The sequence below is a fragment of the Choristoneura fumiferana genome, chromosome 27, assembly GCF_025370935.1.
Source record: "Choristoneura fumiferana chromosome 27, NRCan_CFum_1, whole genome shotgun sequence".
NCBI classification, from domain to species: domain Eukaryota; kingdom Metazoa; phylum Arthropoda; class Insecta; order Lepidoptera; family Tortricidae; genus Choristoneura; species Choristoneura fumiferana.
Genome location: NC_133498.1, coordinates 3,706,122 through 3,714,490, shown reverse-complemented (window position 1 = coordinate 3,714,490; position 8,369 = coordinate 3,706,122). Strand labels below are relative to the sequence as shown.

The following is an 8,369-nucleotide window of genomic DNA, read 5'->3' as shown; positions in this document are numbered from 1 at the left end:
TATTTTTTGTTTATATTTTGTTAAAATATCATATATTTTAAATATTTCAGACGAATCTTTACCAATTGAATTATGATAATTTCCAAATAATATTAATGCAACTTTAGAAATGTGCATTATATTGTAACTTTTCAGGGTACGTTTGACCAAATGGTAACGTAAAGGAGTGATTATCTTCATTATTTTTGTAATTACAAGAGTAAGAATTAGCATTTAAAACGTCAACAATGTTATTATTGCTACCTTATTTCTTCAATAAAAGCAACTAAATAAGGTGTGTGGTTTTTATTATACTTAATTGAATCTTAGTCACAAAATAGGAATTATCGACTGCCTCGACTCAGTTGATTAAACTTTACAGCTTATTTTATAGTTACAATCTCTAAGAAATATATTATTTAGAATCTTTAAGAACTAGGTAATAATATGCAATTAAAATAATATACAAAATTATTAATTTCAAATTAGCCTATGCTGTCCGCAAAATGTACAAACTTTTTTAGAAATGCTCAGGTAGGTGGTTGCGTAATATTCTTACGTGATCTCCCAGACCGAACGTAGGTGGTTTTGATTGTTTTATTTGTTAACATTTTTAATATAATCAAGGACCATATATACTATGGTATATGGTATATATAATTAAAAAATATTTTATTTTATTTTTTACTACAACATGCTTCCTAGTAACCAGTCACAAAAGGTGGTTACAATAAGTGTCATCATTGAATGCAAGAGACTACTTTGTCTCGAATGTTCGAAAAAGTTTAGACTTGCTGACAGGTACCACAGCGAGGCGCAATGCAGATGTGCGGGTCCCCAAGAAATGCACCGCCGTTTTGTTTGCAGGAGATCACCACAGACTCCCTCACACGAAACGGTGGTTCTAAGTCATCCAATACATTTTTTTTAATCAGAATTAATTGTGTCGTATATCCAACCAAGAAAAGGACTAACGGCCGTATAAGCTAAAATAGGTATTCGATATTTAAGAGCATCTAATTCAGAGCCGCAAGCCACGCCGATGATGCGTCCATTGTACACCAACGGGCCGCCTGAATCTCCGAAATAGGCCTGCTGGTGTGGACCACAGCGAGGCGCAATGCAGATGTGCGGGTTCCCAACAAATACACCGCCGTTTTGTTTGCAGGAGATCACCACAGACTCGCCAACACGAAGCATTGGGTCGAAGTCTTCAACCTGTACATCATCTTTACTAGGCATAATCTTACCTAGGGGTAGTAATTTCGTCATTCCGAAACCAGCGTATTTGACTGGCAGCCCCATGAAAGCAACATAGTCAATGGCTGATAGTTTCGCAAGAGGCGTGTTTGAAACTCTTTCAATTTTCAACAATCCGATGTCGTTATTTATTAATAATTTAGGTTTAAGAATATCTATGTAACCTGGATGTTTCAAAGTTTTGATTATTTTTGCAAAGAATTTTGTTTCGTTCGCTGGTATCGTTGTATCGCCGTATTTAATTCTAACCTTCGCTCACCGGGGGGGATGCAGTGGGCTGCGGTGAGTACCCAGTTTGGGGTGATGAGACTGCCGGAGCAGGTCCGGAACATTGGAGGTTTTGCCCTCTGAATCATAACGGCGAATGGGAATTCCTGTCCATCATCCGGCACTCCTCCCACGACCCTCGGTCGTATCTGCCGCGCCGCTACTGGCGACAGTGTCAAAAGCGCGTAGAACACGATTTCAAATGCGGATGGCATAATAATTTTGCGTAGAAATCGTTAGAAGACTTCACCACGATTTGTTGAAGTTTGTTCCAGGTGGGTTAAAGCTTGATATTTTGTAAGGCTTTGTTTTTATGGTGGCTTGTGTAAGTGATCACAATAAAATAAAATGGTTAAATCTGCTTATTCAAATTTTATTTTACCATTTGATTTTAACTGCTTATTGCATGCCTACCAGGGATGTAACGGATGTGGTTTTATCGGAACCAGAAACGGAATCGGAACCGAAATTGGAACCGGAACCAGAATCGGAGCCCGAGTGATAGGTGGACGAGATGTTAAGGGTAGGTCCACTAAACCTGAGGGTTTATTGCGTAACGTTTGTGACACCCGCGATCACAATCTGACAGTTTTCGCATACGAAAACTGTCAGATTGTGACCCGCGAATGTCAGATTGTGATCGCGAATGTCAGAAACGTTACATAATTAAATTTAGCCTTCTGTTTGTTTTTGATGTACGCCGCTCATGTCCAGTCGCGGCGGTAAGCATTGACTGACATCCGATATAACTTCCGTTTCAAAAGTAACGATATTCAAATAATACTTACGAATGTTTGTTCTCGGGTCTTGGTTGTTTAATATGTAATTTATTGAATATAGGTACATAGTGGGTAATAATAATATTGTGTATTATTATAGGTACGTTGATGATTTAATTCTGTGCTGGAGGGGAAGTATGAGACAGCTCGACTTGTTTGTGAATGGTTTAAATAACAAACATGTTAAAATAAAATTTAAAAAAGAATTAGAAGAAAATTTTTCGTTAAACTTTTTGGATTTGACTATTATTAGATTTAATAATAAACACCAGTTCAAAATTTACCGAAAGCCCACGTACACAGATGCCGTGATACCAGCATCGTCTAATCACCCGTGGCAGCATAAATTAGCAGCTTTTCATTGTTATGTACATAGATTGTTAACTGTACCTCTTTCTAGGGAAGATTTTGATTTGGAGTTAAATACTATTTATCAGATAGCGTTGTCGAATGGTTATACTAAATCAATGGTCAATAGTTTGGTTCAGAAGAAGCAGGCACGGATAGTGAATAGCATGCTTTACGCCGTGTTACCATTGCAGTCTTCTAACAAATATAGGTGTAGCATTTCATACGTTGGTCGGTTGTCTGATAGAATTTGTGGTATTTTAAAATCAAACAATGTTAAGGTAGCCTTTAAGACTAACAACTCTTTGTACTCTAAACTTTGTAACCACAAAGAGAAGGTAGATAAAGGAACTAGATCGGGTGTATACAAGCTCACTTGTAATGACTGCAGTAAAGTATATGTTGGTCAGACAGGACGCAGTTTTAATGCTAGATTTAAAGAGCATGTTTCGGCATATAGGAATGAGCATCCTGATAAGTCGAATTTTGCCAAACATTTGTTGGAACTAAATCATTCTTTATCGGACTCCGATTCGTATGAAGTGTTACATTATTGTGGCAAGGGGTTTCGTCTCGATGTTTTAGAATGCATGGAGATAATTAGATACAACACTATGGGGTCTATTATTAATGAGCAGGTAAATTTAGTTTCATCTCCCTTGCTACGGCTTGGATCTAATTTCAGCAATGGTAGTTAATAAAACATGCCTTGACAGTAAATAAATAAAAAATCAAGGTAGTTTTGAAGGACGGTTAAAATTTTTTATTAATAATTTGTGGGTAGTTTTGTTTTGTTTCATAAAACGTATGTGGGTACTTGGGGAGTTACAGTGACAAGTTAAAACGGTGGTTGTGGTTCGTTAGTCTAACAACTGGTAGCATGGTGTACGGTTGTGTCACTCTGAAGATGAGCTCTGTTTGAGTTCGAAACGCGTCAGTGTAGTGTGGTGGTGGTGATAGATGGGTTTGTGTGATTTGTGTGTGTTCTTACAGTGTGGAGGGTGGAGGAACTGCATGAACACGCATATTTTGCATAAGCTTAGCTATCGTAAGGTCGCGGGTGAGCAAGGAAATTATTTTAGTTCATTGTTTAATATGTATTTATCTATATAAGTATGTTTATCTGTTGCCTAGTATCCATAGTACAAGCTTTGCTTAGTTTGGGACTCACGTGTTACATGATATTTTTTATTTATTTATTTTATCTTAGCTTCCCATTAAATGGCCCGCATGCTCGTTTAACCCGTTTTAAATACATGTGAAAAGCCAAAACACATTTCAAAAAATCTCACGTGAGATTTGGGGTGGGGGCGGAGTTAAGGAAAATCTTACGAAATCTCACCAGGTAGGGCGGGGGAGTCAAAAAATCCTAAAAAATGTCTCACGTAATTTATGGACGCCCCCTAAGACAAGACAAGATGGTGAGGTACTTAATAAGCTTGAAGAAGTTCAAGCTTATTAAGTAAACAGGCCTTTATGTTAATTACTTTTGAAGTAACTTACATTACCGTTTTTTACTTTGATCACCATTCAAAGGTCAGTCACAACCCTTAACTAGTACTACCCAGATACTACTACTACTGCTAGAACTTAGTCCCAGATACAAACCTTATACCTTAAAGGGGCACCGAAATAGTGGAACCGGGTCACGTTTTAAACTGCAGAATTGAATTTAATAAAAGGTTGTAACGAGGTGTCATACAGCTCGTTTCATCCTAACTCTTTGTACTGTCTGGTTTAGCACATATTCGAAAAAATAACATTTTCACCTCAGCACCTCAAACAGGCAGGTTTTTCTATGAGATATCAGTGAGCAAAATCGCATTTTGCTCACTCCGTGAGACAAAGTAACTTTTTAATTATTTTTTTTAAATGCTGAGTACAGTGTTGGGTCTACTCACTGAATTCCAAATATTTGAACTTTACTTTGATCTGTCATTTTACTTCAACTCGAAAAAATCAAGAGATAGGATCAAATTTGTCGATTACAAACTCAAATTAAATTTTTGGTATTAAAAATATATCGAAATATTTCCAAAATGTAAATTTTCCCGATCTTTTAATAAAGTATGCAACCTCGTTGCACGAAAGCCGCTTCTCTTGTTTTTTTTTTTTAAAAAGAATTCCGTATACTGCCTCTACAGTATAATTATTATTTGTTAAATAATGATTTTTTAACAAATCTATTTATGTTTATGTAATAGAAATCTTAATAAAAATCATATTTAAAGGTTTAATTGTTCAACCTTTTCAATTACCCCGAGATGAGGCTTTTTGCAGTATTAAAAAATAAGTGTGACATTAGTACAAGAAGTTAAGATTGCATTGTAGCTACTGGACTCTTTTTATGGTTTTAATGTAATTATTATATTTGATAATAATCGGATTCAATTTTAAAAAAATGTGTTTGTTTTGTAAACAGGTAGGTATATGTGGTTTTATTCTTATGTTACATTTAAATTATGTTCTCGCTGCCGAGGGGGTGGCCGGACAAGAATAGCTCCCCCCGATCTCATTCCGTTGGGTGTCGTAGAAGGCGACTAAGGGAAAAATCCAGAAGACGGGCAGTAGCGTCTTTTGCGTAAACCATCAGCAAACACTGCGATCCCAAGCCGCCTGCCAAGCGTGGGGATTATGGCAACCCCCCCCCAAATAAAAAAATGATAGGTACAAATAAGCCGCGGCCCCTAGTCCCCGGCAGCTCCTTTATCCCTGGCCTTGGTAGCGGGCCAGGTAACGGAGGAGCAAGGGGTGCGAAGAATCACCGGGTGACTCCTCGCTACCATTCCCACCGGACATTGGCCCTGGCCACGCACAACATTCGCACGCTGAGGACAGATGAGAAAATCATTGAGCTGGAGGAAGAATTGAGTAGTTTGCGTTGGGACATCATGGGATTATCGGAAGTCCGACGAAAGGGGCAGGATACGATAATCCTGGAGTCTGGCAACATGCTCTTCTTCCGGGAAGGAGACCGAAAGTCTCAGGGTGGTGTCGGGTTTCTCGTCCGCAAGTCCCTCATTAATAACGTGGTAAAAGTCGATAGTGTGTCGAGCAGGGTAGCATACCTGATACTCAGAATCACCGATAGGTATTCGTTGAAGGTTATCCAGGTGTATGCGCCAACCTCGACACACCCTGACGATGAAGTAGAGGCTATGTATGAAGAAATCTCTCAAGCCATACATTCCTCTGAGACATACTTCACCGTTGTTATGGGGACTTCAATGCTAAGGTGGGCACTCAGAATGGCGATGAGTTGAGAGTGGGGCCGTACGGTTATGGGCAGCGGAACCAAAGGGGCCAGCGGCTGGTCGACTTCTTGGAGAAAGAGAAGCTCTACGTAATGAACTCCTTTTTCCAGAAGCGACCATCCAGGAAGTGGACGTGGATCGGCCCCGATGGTTCAGTCAGAAATGAGATTGACTTCATTATGACGACCAAGAAGCGAATATTCAGTGATGTCTCTGTGATCAACAGGGTGAAAACCGGAAGTGATCATCGTATTGTCAGAGGCACACTGAATATTAATGTGAAGCTAGAACGGTCACGTCTTGTGAAGTCCACGCTCCGTCCTTGTCCTGTCCAAATCCAGAACCCCGAAAGCTTTCAACTCTTATTGCATAATCGCTTCCAGTGCCTAGCCGAATGCAAAACAGCGGACGAGATCAACAACGGGCTGGTAGAAACTGTTCAGGCCGTGGGGTCCCAGTTCTTCAAGACTCCGCGCCGGAAAAGACCTCAGAAGCTCTCCAATGAAACGATTAAATTAATGGAACTTCGGAACGAGATGAGGCTGCAATCTTCAACTGACATGTCGGAATATGGCAGACTTAATAGGCGAATCTCAAAATCCATGCGACACGATGTGCGTGCCTTTAATACTGCACGTATTAAGGAAGCAATTGAGCGGAACCAGGGCTCTAAAGTGTTTGCAAAGAATTCGTCTATTGGGAAAAGCCAAATGACTAAGTTGAAGATCGACGATGGCAGTATCATCTCATCGAAACCGGAGTTGTTGAGAGAGCTCGAAAGGTTTTACGAACAGTTATATGCCTCGACACAGAAGCCCGTTGTAGGTGCAGCTCAAGATACCAGAGCTAAACTAACCCGTCATTACACTGAAGACATCCCAGATATCAGCCTGTACGAGATTAGAGTGGCTCTCAAACAACTTAAAAACAACAAGGCTCCGGGGGATGACGGAATCACGACAGAACTTCTGAGAGCGGGTGGTAAACCGGTACTTGTAGTCCTCCAGAGGTTATTTAATTCCGTCATACTCGAGGGTACCACGCCGGAAGCATGGCACAGGAGTGTGGTGGTGCTCTTCTTCAAAAAAGGCGACAATACCTTATTGAAGAACTATAGACCCATCTCACTCCTGAGTCATGTATACAAGTTGTTTTCGAGGGTCATTACGAATCGTCTCGAGCGAAGATTTGATGATTTCCAGCCTCCCGAACAAGCTGGATTCCGTAAAGGCTTTAGCACCATAGACCACATTCACACGCTCCGCCAGATTATACAGAAGACCGAGGAGTATAATCGGCCACTATGTTTAGCGTTTGTGGACTATGAAAAAGCCTTCGATTCAATCGAGACCTGGGCTGTACTGCAGTCCCTTCAGCGATGCCATATTGACTATAGATACATCGAGGTGTTAAAGAGTTTGTACAGCAGCGCCACTATGTCGATCCGGTTGCAGGACGAGAGTACACAACCAATCCAACTGCAGCGAGGTGTGAGACAGGGAGACGTTATTTCTCCGAAACTGTTCACAAATGCGTTGGAGGACGTTTTCAAGCTCTTGGACTGGAACAGGTTCGGCATCAATATCAACGGCGAGTACATCACCCATCTTCGTTTTGCCGATGATATAGTCATAATGGCGGAGTCGCTGGAGGAGCTCAATACTATGCTCAGTGACCTCAGTATCGTCTCCCAACAGGTGGGTCTTAAGATGAACATGGACAAGACTAAAATCATGTCAAATGTCCATGTCACACCGTGCCGGTTATCGTTGGGAACGATGTACTCGAAGTTGTTGACCACTATGTTTACCTGGACAAGTTGTCCAGTTGGGTAGGTCCAACTTCGACAAAGAGGTCGCCCGAAGAATCCAACTCGGATGGGCAGCGTTCGGGAAACTTCGTGATGTCTTCTCGTCCAATATTCCGCAGTGCCTGAAGACTAGAGTCTTCGACCAGTGTGTGTTGCTAGTGATGACTTATGGCGCTGAGACGTGGTCCTTAACTGTTGGCCTCTTAGAGAGGCTCAAAGTCACGCAACGAGCTATGGAGAGAGCTATGCTTGGAGTTTCTTTGCGCGATAGAATCCGGAATACGGAAATTCGTCGAAGAACTAGTCACTGACATAGCTGAAAAAATATGCAAATTGAAGTGTCAATGGGCAGGCCACATCGCTCGAAGAACAGATAACCGTTGGGGGAGAAAAGTCCTCGAGTGGCGACCACGAACCGGAAGACGAAGCGTTGGCAGGCCTCCCACCAGGTGGACTGACGACATCGTGAGAGTAGCGGGAAACCGGTGGATGCAAGTGGCAAGTTGTCGTTCATTGTGGCGTTCTAAAGGGGGAGGCCTTTGTCCAGCAGTGGACGTCTTTCGGGCTGATGATGATGATGATGATGACCTTACTATACGATGACTCTTTTGAAAATAAGGACTCAATTTTGTCAAACAAGGCATTAGGATTAATGTTTGTTTAGCCTCATTT

General features: G+C 41.1%; 1 pseudogene; it reads left to right on the top strand.

The window, feature by feature from the left end:
- Positions 1–5,291: 5,291 nt before the first annotated feature.
- Positions 5,292–8,361, top strand: LOC141443230 (uncharacterized; annotated as a pseudogene).
- Positions 8,362–8,369: the final 8 nt, after the last annotated feature.